This window comes from Equus asinus, chromosome 24 (assembly GCF_041296235.1).
Source record: "Equus asinus isolate D_3611 breed Donkey chromosome 24, EquAss-T2T_v2, whole genome shotgun sequence".
Taxonomy (NCBI): Eukaryota; Metazoa; Chordata; class Mammalia; order Perissodactyla; family Equidae; genus Equus; species Equus asinus.
The window spans coordinates 55,389,012-55,410,929 of NC_091813.1; the positions used below are offsets into that span (position 1 = coordinate 55,389,012).

General features: G+C 37.4%; 1 long non-coding RNA gene across 1 annotated transcript in view; it reads right to left on the reverse strand.

Annotated features, from left to right (window-relative positions):
• Window positions 1–723: 723 nt before the first annotated feature.
• The window catches only part of LOC139041815 (uncharacterized), a 116,234-nt gene continuing 95,039 nt past the window's right edge, over window positions 724–21,918 (reverse strand). The window contains exons 4-7 of the long non-coding RNA XR_011497786.1: window positions 18,514–18,599; window positions 17,357–17,486; window positions 5,337–5,600; window positions 724–5,247 (exon numbers count right to left, since the gene is read on the reverse strand). This is a non-coding gene — a long non-coding RNA (uncharacterized lncRNA). The remainder of the gene's footprint in view (window positions 5,248–5,336; window positions 5,601–17,356; window positions 17,487–18,513; window positions 18,600–21,918) is intronic.

The window sequence follows — 21,918 nt, forward strand, 5'->3', positions numbered from 1 at the left end:
AAAGAAGGAATATTGAGAAGAGCAAAACCAAATGGGTCCATATATATATTGGGAGTTGACAGTGCTCATGTTTTCTATCATGATAACAAAAGAAGGGCAGCAGAAAAAGGGAGGTTGGAGGGGAACGGGATAGGGAGGGAGGAAGAGAGAGAAAAAATGAATAATTAGAAATGCCAAATTCTAGAATTTTGAAAGATACCGAGTTTGCAACACAAGGCACTACTGCAAATTCCTGGTACACAACTATTGGCAACAAAGAAAATAGCTAATGATGTCTCTATTGTTCTTTGAAATAAAACATTGAGATGGCTGTGTGTCATGGAAAATTATGTTAAAATGAATTCTGGTAACACTAATTATGTAGTCTGTACTTATTTTCCCCCTTTTACATGTTTTAAAATCTCAAACAATATTTAAACTGGGTTAATAAAGACCATGCCATTTAGTAAAGATTTTTTCCCATCACTACAGAATTCATTGAAAGGAGGCCCATCTTTGTTTCTCCTCAAAGGGAGATAACACGTGGGATACATTTGCAGGCTCTTCATTGAAAGTCACTAGTAAATTCCAGTACCATCAGTCACTCCACCCCGACCTAGAACCTTTAAAATTCTGTTTTTACTAGCTTTGTGCCAGTTAAAATAATGGGCTTACACAACTTTGTTAGAAGATTTACTTTATATTATTTTAAGAAAAATTGTTTAACCTCATTTGAGTCTTTCATTTAATTTTTTCCATTGTTTCTGCTTTCACATGAAAAATATGTTAACACTTTGACTAGCCTTTTTGCTACCCTTTCCTAAGAATTACAATCCACGAGAACAACACAAATGTTCATCAATAAGGTAGTGCTTAAATAAACTATGGCTTATGCATATATGGAATACTACGCAGAAGTTAAAAAGAATGAGGCAGCTCCATCTGTACTGTCAAGACATGACACTGAGTGAAAAAAGAAAATTACAGAACATACACTATCTTATATAATTTATATAAAAATAAAGCAAAAGCAAAATCAGATACATATGTATATAAATGCGTTGAAGAGGGTCTGGAAGGGCCTGGAAGAATATGCTTCTGGTAGGGAACTAGAGTGGACATAACAAGAAAAGATACAATTGCTTTTTGGCATTATTTCATTTTTTTTTGTTATTATTGAGTTCATAATAGTTTACATCAATGTGAGATTTCAGTTGTACATTATCTCTTGACTGTCACCACATAAGTGCTCCCCTTCACCCCCTGCCCCTGGTAACCACTCAACTGTTTTCTTCGTCCATGTGTTTGTTCATATTTCACATAGAAGTGAAATCATCTGGTGTTTGTCTTTCTCAGTCTGGCTTATTTCGCTTAGCATAATTCCCTCTAGGTCCTTCCATGTTGTTGCAAATAGCATGAATTTGTCTTTTTTATGGCTGAGTAGTATTCCATTGTATATATATACCACATCTTCTTTATCCAATCACCAGTCATGGGCACTTGGGTTGCTTCCATGTCTCACCTATTGTGAATAGTGCTGCAATGAACATAGGGGTGCATATGTCACCTTGGATTGTTGATTTCAAGTTGTTTGGGTAGATACCCAGTAGTGGGATAGCTAGGTTGTATGATAGTTCTACTTTTAGTTTTTTGAGGAATCTCCATACTGTTTTCCATAGTGGCTGCACCAGTTTGCATTCCCAGCAGCAGTGTATGAGGATTTCTCCGCACCCTCTCCAACATTTGTTATTTTTAGTCTTAGTGATTATAGCCATTCTAACAGGCGTAAGGTGGTATCCTAGTGTAGTTTTGATTTGCATTTCCCTGATGATTAATGATGTTGAACATCTTTTCATGTGTTTATTGGCCATCTGTATATCTTCTTTGGAAAAATGTCTGTTCATACCTTCTGCCCATTTTTTGATTAGGCTGTTTGTTTTTTTGTTGTTCAGTTGTGAGTTCCTTATATATTATGGAGATTAACTGCTTGTCACATATATGATTTACAAATATTTTCTCCCAGTTGGTGGGTTGTCTCTTTGTTTTGATCCTAATTTCTTTTGCCTTGCAGAAGCTCGTTAGGCTGCTGAATTCACACTTGTTTATTTTTTCTTTTGTTTCCCTTGTCTGAGAAGACATGGCATTTGAAAAGATCCTTGTAAGTTGGATGTCAAAGAGTATACTACCAATATTATCTTCCAGGAGTTTTGTGGTTTCAGGACTTTCTTCAAGTCTGTGATCCATTTTGAGTTTATTTTTGTGTATGGTGCGAGATAATGGTCTACTTTCATTCTTTTGCATGTGGCTGTCCAGTTTTCCCAACACCATTTATTGAAGAGACTATCTTTTCTCCATTGTCTGTCCTTGGCACTTTTGTCGAAGATTAGCTGTCCGTAGATGTATGGTTTTATTTCTGGGCTTTCAGTTCTGTTCCATTGATCTGTGTGCCTGTTTTTATACCAGTACCATGCTGTTTTGATCACTATAGTTTTGTAGTACATTTTGAAGTTAGGGATTGTGATGCCTACAACTTTGTTCTTTTTTTCTCAGAAGTGCCTAAGCAATTTGGGGTCTTTGGTTGCCCCACATGAATTTTAGGATTCTTTGTTCTATTTCCATGAAGAATGTTATTGGGATTCTGATTGGGATTGCATTGAATCTGTAGATTGCTTTGGGTAGTATGGACGTTTTAACTATGTTTATTCTTTAAATCCATATGCATGGAATCTGTTTCCATTTCTTTATGTCATTATCAATGTCTTTCAGTAATGTCTTATAGTTTTCATTGTATAATTCCTTCACCTCCTTGGTTAAATTTATTCCTAGGTACTTTATTCTTTTTGTTGCAATTGTAAATGGAATTATATTCTTGAGTTCTCTTTCTGTAAGTTTGTTATTAGAGTATGGAAAAGCAACTGATTTTTGTAAGTTGATTTTGTACCCTGCAACTTTACTGTAGTTGTTAATTATTTCTATTAGTTTTCCAATGGATTCTTTTGGGTTTTCTATATATAAGATCATGTTGTCTGCAAACAGTGAGAGTTTCACTTCTTCACTCCCTATTTGGATTCTTTTTATTCATTTCTCTTGCCTAACTGCTCTGGCCAAAACCTCCAGTACTATGTTGAATAAGAGTGGTGATAGTGGGCATCCTTGTCTTGTTCCTGTTCTCAGGGGGATGGCATTCAGTTTTTGTCCATTGAGCATGGTGTTGGCTGTGGGTTTGTCATATATGGCCTTTATTGTGTTGAGGTAATTTCGTTCTATCCCATTTTGTTAAGAGTTTTTAATCATAAATGGCTATTGGATCTTGTCAAATGTTTTCTCTGCATCTATTGAGATGATCATGTGGTTTTTATTCCTCAATTTGTTGATGTGGTATATCACGTTGATTGATTTATGGATGTTTAACCATCCCCGTGCCCCTGGTATAAATCCCACTTGATCATGATGTATGATCCTTTTGATGTATTGCTGAATTCAGGTTGCCCAAATTTTGTTGAGGATTTTTGCATCTATGTTCATCAGAGATATTGGTATTATTTGATTTTAATGGAAATGTATTACTAGCACAATTAAAAATAAAAATTTTTAAAGAATCATTCTGTAAAAGGGGTTTAAAAAACTGGTAAAAATAATGTTAATAGTTGTCTTCATTACCACAAATCCTCTGTTAATATAAGCTCACTCTAATCAAAATGCACGTAGTCTCTCTTCCCAATTAGATGACAAGTGTTTAGAGGTCAAAGGTCAGGTCCCTCATTCAATGTTTGACCCTTCTAGTATTGAATATATTGCCATGGTTCAGGTGAGGTCAGTACTCCAAGGATCAATGTTTGTTTGAGTTCTAGTCTCGAGTAATTTGTGTCTTATTGTATGCCAGAAGCTTGAAGTTTTAGTTCTTATTCAGAAACACAGGTATTGCCAACAAACATACCATAAAAATCAATAGAAAGCTCCTAAGGAGCAAATGCTATGTGCTAGGCACTGTAATAAGTGCTTTGATTATATAAATCTTATTCAATAGTCTTACCAAGCCAGTGAGGCATGCCAGGTGTTCCCAATCCTTTCTAAACCTTAGGACCACCTGGGGAGATTTTAACAAGCGATTCTCATTCAATTGATAAAGTATACGCCCTAAGCATCACTTTTATTAAAAGCTCTCCTTTGATTCCAAGTGTACAGAGGGTCAATGATCAGTGAAATAGGCATCATCTACACCACAAATCGTCAAAAGAAAAACACGGCACAAAGCAGTTAAGTACCTCAATAAATACATGATGAGGCCAGTCGGGCTCCAAAATTTTTCTTAAATTATGTAGTGGTAAAGAATCTTTTGGCTTAGACACATCTGTATTAAAGTGTTAATAAGTGTTGGCCTTGGGCAAATAATTTAATCCACTTAGTCCACAAGTTTACTCAGTTATAAAATGGGCATGATAGTGACTACTTTACCATACTTTTGTGAGGATTAGAGAAAATAAAATGTATGTAACACAGTGCCTGCAACATGGGAGGTGCTCAACAAATTGTAGTTGCTATTACTAATACTGAGGTGTCAGTATTATTAATAAGCTCTGATAGATCAATAGAAGAAATCTCCATCTTGCTAGGATTTGCTTATTTCCTCCTTGCTGTGAGGTGCTGCTATTTTTCTAGCATATAAATATTTCATTAGCAGAATATAATATTATTATAATCCGGATGCTACTTATTCTATCCTGGGACCTGGGACCTCTTTGAATTCCTAATATTTAATTATTAAATTGAAAGCACTATATTCAGAGCAGAGTTTTAGACAAAAACTGAGATTCTAAATGAAACCTGAGGCTCATCCTGTAGGAAGTGTCTTCTGGAAACATATGTTACATGACACATGTACCTCATCACTCAATGATATAATTGACATTTCCTTGTTTTTATTGGATTCAGCATGACCTTTCACGAAACCGGTCTCTTTTGTTTTCATTAATTTATTTGGAAGATAATGTGGTCTGAGGGCTAGACATGGAGACAAGAAATGCCATAGTTCTAATCCCAGCTCCATAAACGAGTCTCATTGTGGTCCTTAAAAATTAATAATTCCAAGATTTGTACCTGCAGAGTGCATCAAATTAGGGAGCAGTCCTGGTACCATTCTGAGAAGTAAGATGTAAAAATACGAAGATCACAAATGCATGAAATGTTTACATTTACTCTGGACACCATGTTTCCAAAATGACTGACATCTTGGTGGAACAGCTAGTCCGAAAGAAGTGTCCAGTCTTCCTGTCAAGAAAAGAAAATATTTGCTCTTTAAGAAAAAATTCTACTCGTGATGTGTGTGGGACTAGAGAGGTATAATAAGTGTGGCTTACATTACGCAACAAGAGAAGTTATAAAGCAGAGCGCGGTAGATGGAGTTGTCTAACAGCCGTCTTGACCGAAGCACTGATTCCTTGCTTAGCTTAGCTCTGAGTGTTTTAACTGCAGGGTCCTGTTGTTTCAGTAAAATTTAAGAAAAATTGGATGGTGAAAATGATGTTCTTGGCTTTGCAGGCAGTATAAAAACATAACCACTCACGCTGATATCCCAATATCACATCTCTGAGGATGTTAGATGCACAGACATTGCTGTTCACCTGGTAAAAAAAAGATGAGGAGTGAAAAAAATAGCCATCAATGTGTCTTAAATATACCAAAAATTAAAGTTTATTATTCCAAGTCAATAGGCCTTTATCGATGATTCAAAACAGGAATCGGAGAACACATAAAAATGTATTCCTTTATATCGTTCTAAATATTTAGCATTTTATCCTCAATTTACAGAAGAGGAAGAAAACATTTTAAAAGTATTCATCCAATTAATAAATTTACACTTTGCAAAATAAAGTAGTATAAAATATAGTTAACATTATTTGCATTTATTTAATAAATGCATTACATTAAGAATAGTACCAATATTTTTTTTTAGTTTTCCTTTGTTAAACTGAGAGTAAATATTATTTTTAAAATTTAAATGTCCATCTGTCCTCCCATCCTTGCTCCTTTCCCCATACTGCAACTCAAAGTGCTTCAAGCACATGAACTAGCCTTGTAAAATAATGCTTTGCTGACACAAATGACAATAATTCAAAGAAATATTAAATTTCACTTTACAATCTTAAGGGTTTTTTAAAAAAATAGAAATTTGTTTGGAAAGTAATAGTTTGGTGTTTACTGAACCTCAAACATTTAGAAGGAATCTTTGATCTCTTGTTCACTCTCGTAAATCTCTCAGCAACAAATCATATTTTACCAGCACAAAAAATCAGGTCACAACCCTCTACTGCTCAGAGAATTTTTTCTATGTTAAACATTTTTAAAAAGAGCGTCTCATCTAAAAACCCACAATATCTTCCTGCAGTTAATTATCATAATGTTTGTGCCTTCAGGCTAAGCAAGAATGGAAAATTCAAAGACAAAAATTAAAATTAAAAAAAGAAAAAGGAAAAAGATGCTCTTTAAGATTGTCTTCTGGCAATTTTATTTTGTAAATTCAATTCATACTTGAAAATAATTTCCTAGTCGTCTTCTGTGAATTTTTTTTGAGATCATATGAAAGTTCAGCTAATTTTTTTCCACTTCTTTCTCTGCCCACAAATCTAGATTTTCCTTTGCAGAGCTTATTAAATACATTCAAAGATTATCACAATATTTCCTTATAATTTTGGAGAAAAGCAAAACAGAAACAAAAAGTTCTGTTAACTATGTTATACGAATAAGAAACAACATGATTTGCATTACTTTCTTTCTCTTGCTCGTTAGTTCTTTGGGCAGCTCTGCCCATTTATCCTCCTCTAAACTGAGAAACTCATCACAGAGCTACTCGGTCTCGGCACAGCCGTGCCCAGAAATCCTGGCAGCAGGGTCTATAGGGTAAATGAAACACACCTAAGGGAGGACCATAGTGCAAGAATTGTGTTAAATGTGTCTACTTTAATTAGTCTCACTAAGAATTTTATCCAGACTTTCATGGTTCACAGCAACTAAAAGTTATTCAGATAATACATTAGAATTGATTCAAATCAACAATTTGTTCTATGAAGAAGACCATTATTCTTCAAAATATTTCATGTCTGTGTTATAATGAAATAACACCTATGTGCATATTGTGAAAAAATGTTAGATTATATTAAGCATTATATTCTAGGATTGTCTCTTAAGTATAGGAATAAAAGAACTAAAATAACGATAAGGGTACGTCTTTTATAAATCGTACCATTCTATTTCAGCATTTGAAAAATGCCACGTTTCACGGTTTGTATCCTATTAATTCCCTTTTTTGTAATGTATCAGTGTCATTATGTCCATTCTAGAAAACAACAACACATGAAAGATATATTTCCCAGGCTGGTGTATATTTGGTCCTAACTTAAAAAAAATAAAATAGCCAAGGAAGTGTGTAGGTTTTGGATAAATATACATGGGACAAATAAAACAGATCTGTGATGAAGTAAATTGTTTGCATGTGTGGCCAAAAGGGCTTACTCAGTCAGACATGTGAGCTGAATCTGGCCCTTGCCCTAGAAATTATCCCAGCCCATGTCATGCTGCCCACAACACCTCCCAACTCTGCCAGAACAATTTAACTCTGCACACTTGTATGTGGCAGCTACTGTGCTAGGCTCTGTTCTAGACACTGCCGGTGATGCCAAGGTAAGATTCCCCAGAGAGCTCACGGGGCAGCAGGCATAAGTAGGTTCAAATCAAAATGGAGTAAAATCAAAATGGAGTAAAGCATAATTTATGAAGCTCATGAGGGTTCAAAGGTCAGAGAGATTCTGCCCACTTTAAGGAGGTGAGAAGATAATAAGAGTTTCTTGGAGGAGTCTTTCAAGAATACAGAGGATTTCAAGTGGTAGAGATAGGGAGAAAGCAGTCTAGAGGCAGGAGACCCAAAAAGAGGATGTAGGGGGTGAGAATCTGGTGTTAAGCTCAGATAAGGAACCGGATTAGAGACTTGTTATGCCTTCATTTCTCAAGCAAGATTTGAGCCAATTAAACCATGAGCAAGACGGCTTGGCCACAGTTAAGAACCACTTACTAATAATTAAAAATGAAAATCTCTTTCATATGACTGGATACAGCTCCTTAACTCAGTTCAACAGAGCATTCAACATCAATATAATTTGATGACATTACTTAGAACTGATTTTATTGCTTTATATATTTTTGAAACGGGACGCTTTCTTTTGTATGTATGAAATAATTTAAAGTGTAACCTACCTGGGCAAGCAATAATCAAATGGGACATTTCTGTTTCATTCATGAAATGCACATGAGTGGAATCTGTACTCTACCAAATAATTTTCTTATTCAGAAAGGTAAATTTCTTTGCATTTCATAGACCAAAAATCCTAATTTCCTTATTAGCATTTTTGTTTTTCTATCAGTATTATCTAGAAGTCAAAACTAATCTATACATACTTAACAACGCTTCACAGGAATGGTATTTCATAAGTGTGACTCTCCTGCTCCGAAATGTATTGGGATTACATCTGAACCTATGTCTACTACGTGTACTCAGGAGGAGGAGTGAATTTTATCAATATAAAAGGAAACTATAAATTAATATGAAGGTGTCACAATAATTCACAGATTTAAGAAAAATTTTATCTTTACTACAGTTTCACGGAGTTGTATTACCATTCTTATTATTTATGGGAAAACTGATGATCATCAAAGTAGAATAATTTGCCCACAAACTAGTTGCCCACAAGCATGGCCATTATTCAAGTATACGCCTATTAAATTCCAAACTACATATTCTTTCCATTATATTACAATGTCTTTCCGAAAGAAAAGAAAGACATGTCAGGTAAGACATGATTGTTGAATTATGGTGTTTTATTTATATGTCTATATACAGATGAAAACTATTACTGGGATTCATTTACTATTGGTGTTTTGTCTATTCCTTTTAGGTTGAGCATAACAGTATAATTTTAAGGTATGAAACAAGCATAGCCTATTTCATAAACAAAAGAAAGCAGATTATGGATATTCACTCATATCATTTCTATTGTAAAATCAATAGGGCACTAAATATTTCACATCCATAAGGATATAAACTCAGCAGTGTTTGGGATTGGAACATCCCAAATTTTTTCCCAAATCTGAAATTCATTTTTCCAAGGAATTTTTCCCATAATTTAAAAACCATGTTTTGTTTAAAAGATAATAGGGAAATTTAATCCAAATATTTCTGATTCATTTATACACAGACTCATCAAAAAAAATCCTTTGGTAAACGCTATGATGAATAAAAATATTTTTGAGGACTGACTAAAACATTTTGATTTTTTTCATAAATAAAATGGTCAACCGGGTATAAATTAATTCAATACTTTGAAAACCAAGGAACTATAGGGAACACACATATATAGCAAAAACTCAGAAGTAAGGATGGAAGGGGAAAAGGAAAGAGAGAATGAAAGGATGGAGAAAGGAAGGTGGAGGGAGGAAAGGAGAGGGAAAAGGAAGCGAGGGAAAAGGAAGCAAGGAAAAAAGAGAGGGAGGTGATTGATATTTTCATATTGCTTTACAGCTTCAAATAGTCTTTTCACATGTATTACCTCATATTTCTTTTACTTTTCAGGTACGTCACATTTCCTCTCAACTCTGAGTTTGATGTCATGAGTTCTATTTTATAGCTAACTAAACAGATTCAGATTACTACCTAAGGTGCCTGAGGTCACACAGGTAGTTGAAAGTGAAAATCTTAAAACCTTTCTGAAACCGTGTGGGGTATAAATCGTGGAGTAGCTGTGATTCTCATCATACCTTCTATGCCAGGCATTGGGCTTTACCTCTCCACCGCTGGTCCTCAAACTTCAACATGTACCTGACTAACCTGGAGGTCTTGTCCACACACAGATTGCTGGGCCCCATCCCCAGAATTTCTGATTCAGGAGGTCTGAGGTGAAGCCCAAGAATCTGCATCTCTTGCAAGTCCCCAGGTGATGCCAATGCTGCTCTTCTGGGACCACCTTTGAGAACTGCCAATACAGCCAGTCCTCTGGAGGATTGGTTTCTGGGCACGTGGCCTCTGTGAAGGAAGTCTTTGTATCAGCCACTACTTCTCACAGCATGTGTGAGCTAGAGCTACAAATAGGAAGCTGAATTCGGAATGGAATCTGATTTCTTTCCCCTTCCTCAGTTTTCGACTTCCCAAACCAGGAAGAATTCCCTTTAAAATTGGCCTGAGTGGCACATCAGAACATGCACAATCCAACAACCAACACACACCGCCCACCGCCAATTCCCTGGTCTAGAGGCTCTTTCTGCCTTCCATGGTCACCCAAGCAGTGTCATTTCAAGGATTCAAATTAGTACCTTCCTTGCCTCTCAGTCAAACTGCTTGCAATTCTTCTAGGAAGATTTCTCCTAACAGTTCCCTTGTCCAATTGTAAAAAATTGTCCAATAATTTTTTCAATAATTCCTGAAAAGCAATCATTGGCTTCTCAGTTCATTGAGTAGAGGAGCCCACAGAAGTGGAAGGCAGTCTAGGTAACAGTTGATGGGAGGAGAATGCAAGTCCAGAGGCCAGGTTTGGGGGGATGGTAGGAGGGAGGTGATGATAGGAGGGGCAAGAGGAAGTGGACAGCCAGAATAATATGGCCCTGGGTCTGGGAGGTGTGGGAGAAGGCTTCTGAGAGGACTGAGGGATGATACAAACACAAGTGAGACTAGCTTGCCCCAGTGGATGAGTCCATACTGACATAAAAGACCTTCCACGTTCATAAAGCTCCCCCAACCCTCCCCACCATAGAGAGTGTGCCTGGTGCAGCCTTCGATGGGTCAGACTGAGTTTTCCAGGGCAAGAGAACACTCTCAAGAAAAGAGTTTAGCTGATATTCTCAGGACATCGTCAGAAAAGTATAATGTGTAAGAAACGAGAGTATTGATAACATTTTTAAAACATTTAACTCAAAAAATATAAGTCTTTGGGACTTCATGAATATCTCTGAGTCTTGGGCCTGTTCAAGAAGTCCTGAAAGAAAGGAGAATTGGTTCTATCTTTTAACAATCTCCTATGCTGTTTTCTTAATCTGTAAACTTTAAATAACAGGCAAAGACTCAAGTTCCTCCTGATCCAGGGTCAAGTGAGGAAGCCGGGACTGTAACTCTCACTGTCATTTATTATTCCTCAGTATCTCTCCGTGAGAAATATTTGGATGAATGACAGGAAGCATCGTGAACCGTGCACCTGCAAAAGATATTTCACAGATTTCTCTTTGGACATTTTGTTATTTTTCTCTGAGCTGATATCCTTTCCATTTTATGCAGGAAAGGTCACTAAACATTTCAAAAGCATAAACATTTCACGTTCAAAACTTTTGGTACTTCAGTTGTAATATTGTTATTATGGGACTATGAATCTAAAATAGGATTAACTTCTCTGCCCAGGCCCTATCAGCTGCAATTTAAGAGATGTATCTTTCAGTTCCCACCCTAGGGGCCCAATCAGCTAGGAAGAATTAATTATTCTTTATCTTGTGCAATACCCCCAAGTCTCTTAGGTCACAAATCACAGAAAGGAAACGTGGTTGCATTTTTCTGGGGAGTCAAGAGATATCCTCAAAGTACTTTTACCAAATGCATTAAAGTCATCAACGCGAATCCTTCCTAAAAGTAATTATAGTTACATGTAGTCAATGCTTTTTTGGGTTATGAATCATTTTTATAAGTAATATGGCATTTGATCATCTCAACAATTCTGTAAAATTATCCCATTTTGTGGGTCGAAAAACTGAGGTTCAGGAACATGAAGGGACTTACTTTAATGAGCTAGTCAGAAGATGACGGTGGGGAATTTGGAGGCGCTCCAGGCTCTAAGACTGGGCCTTTGCACTGTACCTGCTTGCTGTCTAACAGAAGCATAACTCTAAGATCACCTCCACAATCACCGGGAGGCAGAGGAGGGGAAGTCACTCTGGGAAGCGCAGAGCTGACCCTGCTGCATAACACTGATTTCCATAATCCTCCTCCCTTCCTTCCCTTCCTCCATGTCGTTGTTATCATCATGGTCCTCTTCGTCTAGACAAAGTCTAAATTGAACAGCTTAGCTGCTAGCTATGGACAAATTCCTCAGGTGCCAGTGCTAAAAGGACATTATTGAGGTGAAGGATCCCTCTCACTCATCACGAGTCACGTCAATTCCTCCTTCAGGCTGGATTAGGTATTGGAACTCTTTCTGAGTTCTGCATTGAACCTGGGACATAGTGTTCAAAGTTTCTGCTGAGAACACACAGAGAGGACGTTTTATCAGTGACAAGTCAAAGAAGCCTATTCCGGTTCCTCTAGGAAGAGATGCAGTGCCTAGATGTTGTTGTTAATCATTTCCATTCATAAAACTTTCTGTACTCTAAATAAAAATGTTCAAATATTTAAGAACAAGTCCAATGCCATAAAGAGATGTGTTAGGGCTGTCACGACAACATTTAATTTCATTAACCATATGACGGACCAGAGAGATGAGCTCTCTCTTCCACCTGCATCCTTGACCTCTAACATCCCAGGGGTGCACCAGGCAATGGAGGGTGCTGGCAGCAAGGTGGGGAAACAGAGGGGCGAGGGGTCACTACATCAAACAGCCTCAATGAACCAGAAGGGGGATTTTTCCATATTTTAGGCTGGATATTTGGATTAACTCTCAGCCAAAGCCATTTATCTTAAAACAGAACATTCCCCTCTTTCACATTTGATAAATAAAAGCCTTAGGTTTAAATTCTTTCTGATTCACTGTTCCCTTTTAAGTTTTACTCATATGAAATCCAGGGTAGGCTGAAAAAAACCAAAGCATAGTGCCCCCTCCAGCTCTCCCCCATGAACCCTAAGACTGCCTAATGATTTTACTATTTAGGGAAGATGATATTAACCTAATACAGGGCTTTTTTGGGGAAAATCTGCCTGCATTATCACTGCATGACTCTGAGCTAGAAACCCCTGTACCTTTTCCAGTGACAAGGGGAGGAAAAAGCACGTTGTAAAACACATTACTCAAAAAGAACAGCTTAGGCTTACAGTAGAGAAGCAGTCTGCAGCAAAATAATAATAATGACAACAACAACACAGGAATGAATTTCTATGTAAGAGTGTTGGGTTGTGTCTAGAAAGTAAACTGAAATCCATTAGAAGGTAGGACCAAGTCTTACCTTCTTTTAATCTCCCTCTGTGCTTGCACAGTGCCTTGTCTAGGAACAATATGCAATAATATTTGTGTTTGGTTCTCTATTGGCTTTTTTTATTTTCTCCAGCTGACCATCTGACTCTCCTCACCAATCCCAGGGCAACTGAAAACCTGAGACAGAGACTGACCTGGGGCTGAAAGAACAAGCAGATGTTCTTGCCCTGGGAGTAATTCCAAGATCACCTTGGCTCCACAGGATGCCTTGGGCGTCAATCAGTATTTGCCAAGGTGAAACAAGGATGCTCATGTGATTTACATGCCAGGTGTTCTACTGGGGCCAATTTTAAACATGAGCAGATTGTTATTCATATAGGGTATCTTTGCTGAGAAAGCCCCAAAATTCTAAGGCTTGGAGACAGGTCTTCTTACTTCCTGTTTCTCAGAAAACTTCCTTTTTTGGTTTGGAAAAGACAAATTCCCTTCTACCTTTAGGTACCTGGCTCAAAATATACAATTTTAAAAAGAGAAGAAAAAGAAATGAAGATTTAGGGATTCTATGTTAGGACCCAAATGCCACTGAGTAGCCAGTTGGATTTCTCTCTATAATATTCTGCTTCCTCGAAACCCTATAGATTATTATAACCGTGATATATTTTGACTTTTGTATGAATCTATGTCAAGCTGTGCTACTTCACCACCTGATGATCTTTTTCTAAGAGGAGAAATTTTGCTTTATTCATGTTATACCCCTTAAAGCACTTAGCACACTGCCAACTTCCTAATAAGAGTTGAATAAATATTCATCATCATCCTAGCCTGTATTCCCTAGAAAAAAATTGCTTGGTGCAAAATATTATGTGTTGGGGCTGGCCCCGTGGCCGAGTGGTTAAGTTCGCGCGCTCCGCTGCAGGCGGCCCAGTGTTTCGTTAGTTCGAATCCTGGGCGCAGACATGGCACTGCTCATCAGACCACGCTGAGGCAGCGTCCCACATGCCACAACTAGAAGGATCCACAACGAAGAATATACAACTATGTACCGGGGGGCTTTGGGGAGAAAAAGGAAAAAATAAAATCTTTAAAAAAAATATATTATGTGTTAATACTTTCTTGGGGAGGGAGTGCATTTCCTTTGGGAAGGAAATGCAGGAAAAGAGGAGTGAGTCAGGGAAGGAGGGAGAATAAATATGACATGGGTGTGATCCACCCAGCTCCTGATTGATGTCAAATAGCCCTAATCATTTGATCTTACAGAATTATCTTCAGAGAGATCACGTGAACAGGCACATCCCTGGACAGTTCATCCAGGGGGAAGAAATAATTTTTTCAAGATCTCCTAACTCTTCTTGGCCAAAAGTTGGTGGCCCCATAAGCCATTAACTCCGCTAACTTCCAAGTTGCATGTGCCCAGGTTCTGAGTATGTCTGCAGCACCCCATACCTGACAGCCACAGGTAAACTGGAAGTTGATTTGAGCCCACAGAGAGTTAGTCACAAAACATTAGTTGGGGAGGATCAAGTGGCCAAGAGCTCCAGTGACTGTGAGACCAAGAGAACCTCAGGTGGGCTGAAGAGGTATCTGATACTTTGGTCAAAGTCGTTAGAGCTCTTAGACTAAGGACTGGCTGAAAAGCAAGATTCCATTAAACTGTTTCTGAGGTTTATTGGGACAAGCGCCACTCAACCATACTTGTGCTATGCTGCTAAGCTACTGCCTTGGAACCTTTTTATTGCAAATGTTCTTAACATTTAGAACAATCTCATGTACACTCTATATGAACCATATGCGCTATGAAATGTGTGTGCTAAAAAAAAATGACACAACATAGTGCTAAGGTCAAGTTTGTCAACTGAACACTACATAGCGGAACCATACCGCTAATGGGACAAATGCTCCTTCTTCTTCAAGATTTTCCAACTGTGAAAAATAGTGGAAAATCCATGAGAATTTGTACACAAACACACATGAGCATGGTGGAGTAGCACATTTATTTATTTATTTAATTTATCATTATTTATTCCATACGGGTAAATACAATCTAACAAATTATCAAGTGAGATTCTACGCTGACCCAGACAGGTACTGAAGATGCATAAATAAGAAGCAACCCTGCTTTCAAGTTTCTCCCGCTTGAGGAGAATGAGTAGGCGGCTATACAACCGTCAGAGTATTAGAGTTTCCACAGTGAAGACAAACCCAATGGAGGAAGTGGTTCAGTAGGCCTTGGAAAATAAGGGAAGTTTTCAGAAATGAGGCTACATTTAGGTGAGGTTTTAAAGAACCAACAGAAATTTACTAGGAGAAAGAAAAAAGGAATAACATTCTAGACAGAACCAACAGCTGGAGAGAATGGCTCCTGTCCAGTAACCATGATGTCAACTGAATAAGAAACACTCTTCTGGGAACATAATTTACATACAACGTTAGGGACTCAGAGTTTCTTTCATCCTATGGAATTTGAATTTGAGTTGGGGTAAAGAGAAAGATTCAGCCTGAAGTAGTATTAGAATGAAAGCCAGAGAAGACGCTGGTGCTTAGGTCCTCAGGGCACACCCAGTGTGGGAAACTCTCCTTTGACTCTGCTTCCTATGAAGACTCTTGCACTTTGTCTAGTTTCCCAGGAGACCTCAATTGTTTCCACCTGTTCAGGGGGTGGGGGATGGGTGGTGAGCAAAGTAAAGGCATGAAGAGTTTCAGAAAATTCTGACGGAGGTTAAAAATTCTGATGGGTCCCACCCCCTCCCCCTCAACTAATCGAGAACCAACCTTGTGCTAAGGTCCTTCATCTTCTTTAATGGTTATGTGGTTTTTTGTTTGTTTTCAGGGAAAGATTCTCTCTGAGCTAACATCTGTTGCCAATCTTCCTTGTTTGTTTGTTTTTTTTCCTCCCCAAAGCCCCAGTGCATGGTTATATATCCTAGTTGTAAGTTCTTCTAGTTCTACGTGAGACGCTGCCACAGCGTGACAACTGACAGATGGGTGATGTGGTTCCATGACAAGGAAACGAACCCTGGGCCACTAAAGCAGTGAGAGTGCCAAACTTTAACCACTAGGCCATCAGGGCTGGCTCTAATGGTTGTTTTAAAATATAGCAACTTAGAAAAACCATAAAATTTTTAAAAGATATTTTCTTTGCTGCTTTTTTTTCAAACTATTAAAAACAATGTTGCCTTTTTCTTTTTTTTTGTTTTTGAGCATTGATTTGTATACCTACTTATTTACCAGCTCATAGAACAGTATTAAACTCTTCTCCACCAAACAGGTTCAGTAATCCTCTTTGTAGCACAGTAAAGAGAAAAAGAAAGAAGTTAGGGAAATTTTATTTGAGGAATTCTACAAAAAAAGAGCGAATTTTTTTTTTAAGTATTTATTACATATTGCCTTTCCCATCTAAAAAATCCTGCTTTAACTTAGAAAAACTTGACAAAGTTTTTTGATGAAATAATATGTTATGCAATCCCAAATAAACTCTTTTTTGGGGAGAGGAACTAGAAGCCTACAACAGGTTGTATTTTACTTTGAATTGATTTCTGAGCGCTCATGTAGTGTGCTGGCACAATCTACTAAAAAAGTAATAATTATTTTTTATTAGCTCAGAAATGCCATAATATTTAAACTTCACAGCTAAATTTCTGTGGTGAAAATCAAGTACCTTTGGAATATATTGTTTAATTATAATACCAAAGGTCAGAAATTTAGCTCAAGAAAGAAATGCAGTCTCCTTCTTAGACTGTGAACGATTTTTTGGTGCAAAGACCCGCATCTAACATACATCACGACTATTCAATGTTAAATCCTGTAAAACTGCAATCAACCTAATAATGAAAACCTGGAATATCTCTTTTCACCGATTTACATAGATATTACAACTTCCCTTTTATTCAGAATTGCCGCACCCATAATTTTTGTGTTTTCCAGCACATTACAACACTGTGATACACCAGAGGTTATCACGAAAACCACTAGATCATTTCAGCTGCTACAAAATGCAGTGGCAGCTTGCTTGCAGAAGGGTCCCAGCCAGATGGATCATATTAACGTCTGGGCACTAAGGCTTGCACTGGCTACCAGGGTGTTTCTGGATGCAGTTCAAAGGGTTTCCTTTGATCTATGAAGCTGTATACATTTTAAGCCAAAAACTATTTATCCTAAAGTCACCCACAGTGGGCAAGATGAAACAGGGGACCATTGTTGAAGCTGCTAGCATCATAATTCAAAGTTAGTACCTTTCTCGGGCAAGTCCACCACGTTGCCGTTACCAGGGAAATTCAGGCACACTTTGAAGTCCACTCTTGACCCGATGGTCTAAGGTAGAAGATAAAGGTGTAACTTCCACAGCAGAATGTTTTCTGTATTCTAAGATAAAGTGCAATACTTTGATATATTTAATTTGTATTTTAATATGTTATATATCTTGATTAAAGTATGTAATTTTTCTAAAAAAGGAAACAGACATCTTTATTAATTCTGAATGATATTTTATATGAACAAAGATTTATTATTATTTTAGATCACTAAAATTTAAAAAATTAATCTAAATAACCCATGTTTTTTTTTTTTTAAGAAAAATTGAGATCACATGCAAATAAGCCAAAAAGATCGGAAAGAATTAAAATCACCCATCATTCTACCACCTAGATATTCTGGAAGGTTTTTAATGGCCTTGAATTCAGCCAGAGATTATATAATTACCATTAGCTAAATTAAGAGACATTCATTTAGCTCTTTATTTATTCATCAAGTAAAACACAGCGCTATACACTGAGTTAAAAAGACAGATAAGATTTGGAATTTGATCTGAATTAAGAAGAATCATGCAAATAATTAGTTACAATATATGTACTAAAGTGTAATAATTGTAATATTTGAAGAATATTTAAAGAACAGTAGTGGCCCAGAGGACAATAACTAATTCAGTCTGGGTGGGGAGCTGCTTTCAAAATAGTATTTAAGGAAACGATGACACTGAAGCTAGATCTTGAAGAAGGAATTGAGCTGTGTCAGGCAGACATGGGTGGAAGGAAGAGGAAAAGCACTTACTCTGGGCCTGGAGTGCCAGATTCGGATCCTAACCGTCCCTTGACACACACATCTGAGTGACCTTCTCTGAGTTACCCAGTTACTCTGTGCCTCAATTCTCTCATTTCTACAAAATCAGGATAATAGTATTTTACTTCAAAGAGTTGCTTGGGGGTTAAATGAGTTAATCTGTATAAAGTACTTAGAACAGCTTTAGCTATTACTATAGAGCTTTGTGAAATATCATGATGCATTTGAGGAACTGAAATTTCTTGGGCCTTTGAGTGCAGAGAAACAGCTGGAGAGTTGCACCAAATGAGAATGTGTAGCGAATGGGGGTCAGATAATGAACAAGCTTAATTACCTGCCATGCTGAGGAGTTCGGACGTTATTCTGTAGGCAAAGGAGAGCCAATGAGATCTTTAAGGCAGCAGAGCGATGTAATAAGATCTGCCATTCAGCACAAGAATTTTGGCAGCAATGGAGAGAATGAATCATTAGAAACAAAGAAATTGGCGTTGGGGTAATAGTTCACAAACAAATTGCTACCACAATCATATATTAATAGCACGAAGGAAGCCCTGACTGCATTTTGCAATTTTTAATGAAAAGCTTAAAGAGTTTAAAATTGATGTTATGAAAAAAAGAGAGGTAAACAAGATAAGAAACAGGCCCCTCAATGCCGTTTTTCTTCTTCCCTTTCTGTAAAACATGCCACATATTTCTTAAATCCTATTTGTATCTCACTTCCTTGAGGTTTCCTTTCATTCGAGGCCTACAGCCAGGGCTGGACCTCATTTAAATCTCTAGAAAACTGAGCAAAGCTGTAGGTCTAAGTATATTCAGAAACTAGCAGAAACAGCTTTGGGTTAATCAACGTCAGGAAAGTTGTATAGGACGAGTTGCGCTGAAGGCAGAAGGGGTTGCCTTCTGGAAAGGAAGAACCAGAAGTAAGAAGGCACAGGGAGAGAAAGAAACCCAGAAGTTTAATGAAATAAGAAGACCAACTTCACTAGAATCAGAGACTGTGATAGGAGCCTCCTGGGAATAAATTTAAACAAAACAGCACAGTGTTTTGGCTTTTGGTTCTCCGTGTATTTCTGCGTTTGTCAATCTTCCTTATCTAAATTATTTTTTGTATAAAATTAAAAACATTTCACTACATACTTTTTTGGTACTTTTTAAACTCAGATGATGTTTCTAGGAAAAATAATCAAAATTTTTCTGATTGATCTCTACTGCAACTATTGGCAGAGGTTAGAGCCATTTCATGTATAAAGTATATGTACTTTTTTCTTTTAAAATATGAAATGTCCTTCTCATACCTAATAAATACAAACATTGACTCAAGTGCTCCAGTCTTTTCAAACCCAAATAACGCTTCTAGTCTATATTAAAAATTAACTGCAAACTTTCTCTAAAAGGAAATTCTACACCAGAGAAATGTAGAAAGGAAAAGCTCTGGTGAACAGCAGCGAGCGGGAAGACTGAATGGTGATCCGTCTCTGGGTTAAAAGTTATAACAAACCAGCTGCCTGATCTGGGATAGGGTTTTTCATGCTAAGGCTGGGTAGTGGAAAATCTTAGGGAGAAATTTTCCATTCATTCACATACTTCACTGCTTAGAAATATGAACCACCTGTAACGGGAGCCCCAGGGGATTAACAAAAGTCGTGCAGATTACCCATTAATGGCTCAGACCCCCTCCTGTTTGAAATTGAGCCCTTTTTTTCCCTCTGAACATTTCATGATCTCCTCCACTAATTATTTGGAATTCGTTTGTAATAAATGCCTTATGTTCCCCTTCTGAGGCATGTTCGTTCACTAACATTTCACTTTTTCTGTCTGCTGTGAGCACCACAACAGAATTCCAAATGAAGAAAAGATAAACTTTTGGTTGAATTGTGTTTGTTTTACAAAAGGAAAAGAAGGAAAAGTGTTTATTTGGGCTGGGCCGGATGGTCCGGTCCTTGCATTTTCTCCAGTGATTCTTTCATTTTTTACTTCACTGCAGACAGGAAATCCTTTTTAATTCTTGAGGAGAATCTAACTTATCCTTGGACTGAGAGTACAAAGCTTTAAACAATTTGTTTAAAGATGCCGTTTGATTCTTTAGTCAAAACACATAGAGATTTGGATCCAGGACTTCAGCAAAGTTATTGAGCATCTGCCTTTGGGCTATGGCACCATGTCGGTATTTTCAAAGACCTATATCCCTGGAGTGTTTCTAAGAAACCCCTAGTCTCTGTATCTGTATGTTTAGGTGCATCACATTTATTTCATGTTCAGGAAATAATTTTATAAGATACATCTCAGTTCCTACCAATAAATAACTAGAAGATCTTTCTGGTCACTGCTTTATCAGCTTCTAGACCAGTGGTTCTCAACTGGGCGTGATTTAGCCCTGATAGGAGTACAACTTCTGAGATCTTAGAAACACAGAAAGCTATGTCGCGGATACTGCAATGATGCTTTCAGAATGGGCTATGGCAGAGCAGCTTACCTCCTGTCCGGATGCAGGAGAGTTTTTAAAGTGACATCGAAGAAACATGTTCAATGGATGTTGCACTTGGTGCCCATCAAATCTGGACTCAGAAATCCAAGAGGCGAAGTATTGAAGGGATCACTTGTTGTGTTTATTGAAATGGCCAAGAATTAAAATAGTAATGGTACTGGGGAAAGTAGTAGTGAATCAAGAACTAAGAATCACTGAGAAATGCAACGACCAAACCGGGTATTAGTAGATCAAAGAAATGACAGGGGGCAGTGGGATTATAATCTTTATTCTATTTATGTGCTTTATAATCATTACAATTATGTTTTTGTAACCATTTATCTATTTCAGGGACCATATAAGTTTTTTTTAATTTTCTTTTTTTGTCCCCGATTATCGACTATGATGAATAAAGCAAAGGCTTTTATTTTATTATTCGTACACCCTCGTCTACCCCAATAAGGGGCAAGGGAAGTAAGCTTCCTTTTCCAGTTCCATTCATTAGAGAAACAAGATACTTTGTTGTCTGACTTCCAGGCAAACCACTCAATTTCCAACTGGTATTGCACAAACTTCATCTTTGTAGAGTCTCCTCAATTTTCCCACAGAAGTTCCTTAATTATGGATCTCCTTGGAGCAAATGTTGGTTTTGCCAGCCAAACACATCTTTCCCCTTTTCTTTGATGACACAAGTCTCTTTTTTGGCGAATTCCCTCCCCCGCTTCTTGTGGCTGTGAGAGGCTGCCAATCACAGTATCCAACCTGCTGGCCAGAGGGGCAGAATATGTGACCCATGAGTGGCCACTGTAGTTGACAAAGGTTAGGTACCTGACTCCAGAAATTTTCTCTGGGATTTTTTTTTTTTTTTTTTTGCTATGGATATACAAAAAGCTGTGTTTCAGGAAAGAAGGAAAAGAGAACAAATCCTCGTCACCACCACCCTGTGATGGAAGCCCCTCTGAATAGGAGGAAATAAGGCCAAAATCAAAGAACAGCACATCTGAGTGAGCTTGGTGGCTTTTATCTTTTAGGGAAATTTCCCATTTCATAGAATTTGTCAAATCTATGGTCGTAAACTTAGCAATAATATTCCCTTATTAAGCTTTTAATGTCTGTAAGATCTGAGATGATGTTCATTCTCTCATTCCTGACACTGGTACTTTGTTTATTCTTTTTTTTTTCCTCATTAGTTTGGTTTGAGATTAATCAATTTTATTGATCTTCTCAAAGAGCTACATTTTGATCTCATTGATTTTTCTTGAGTGCTTCATTGTT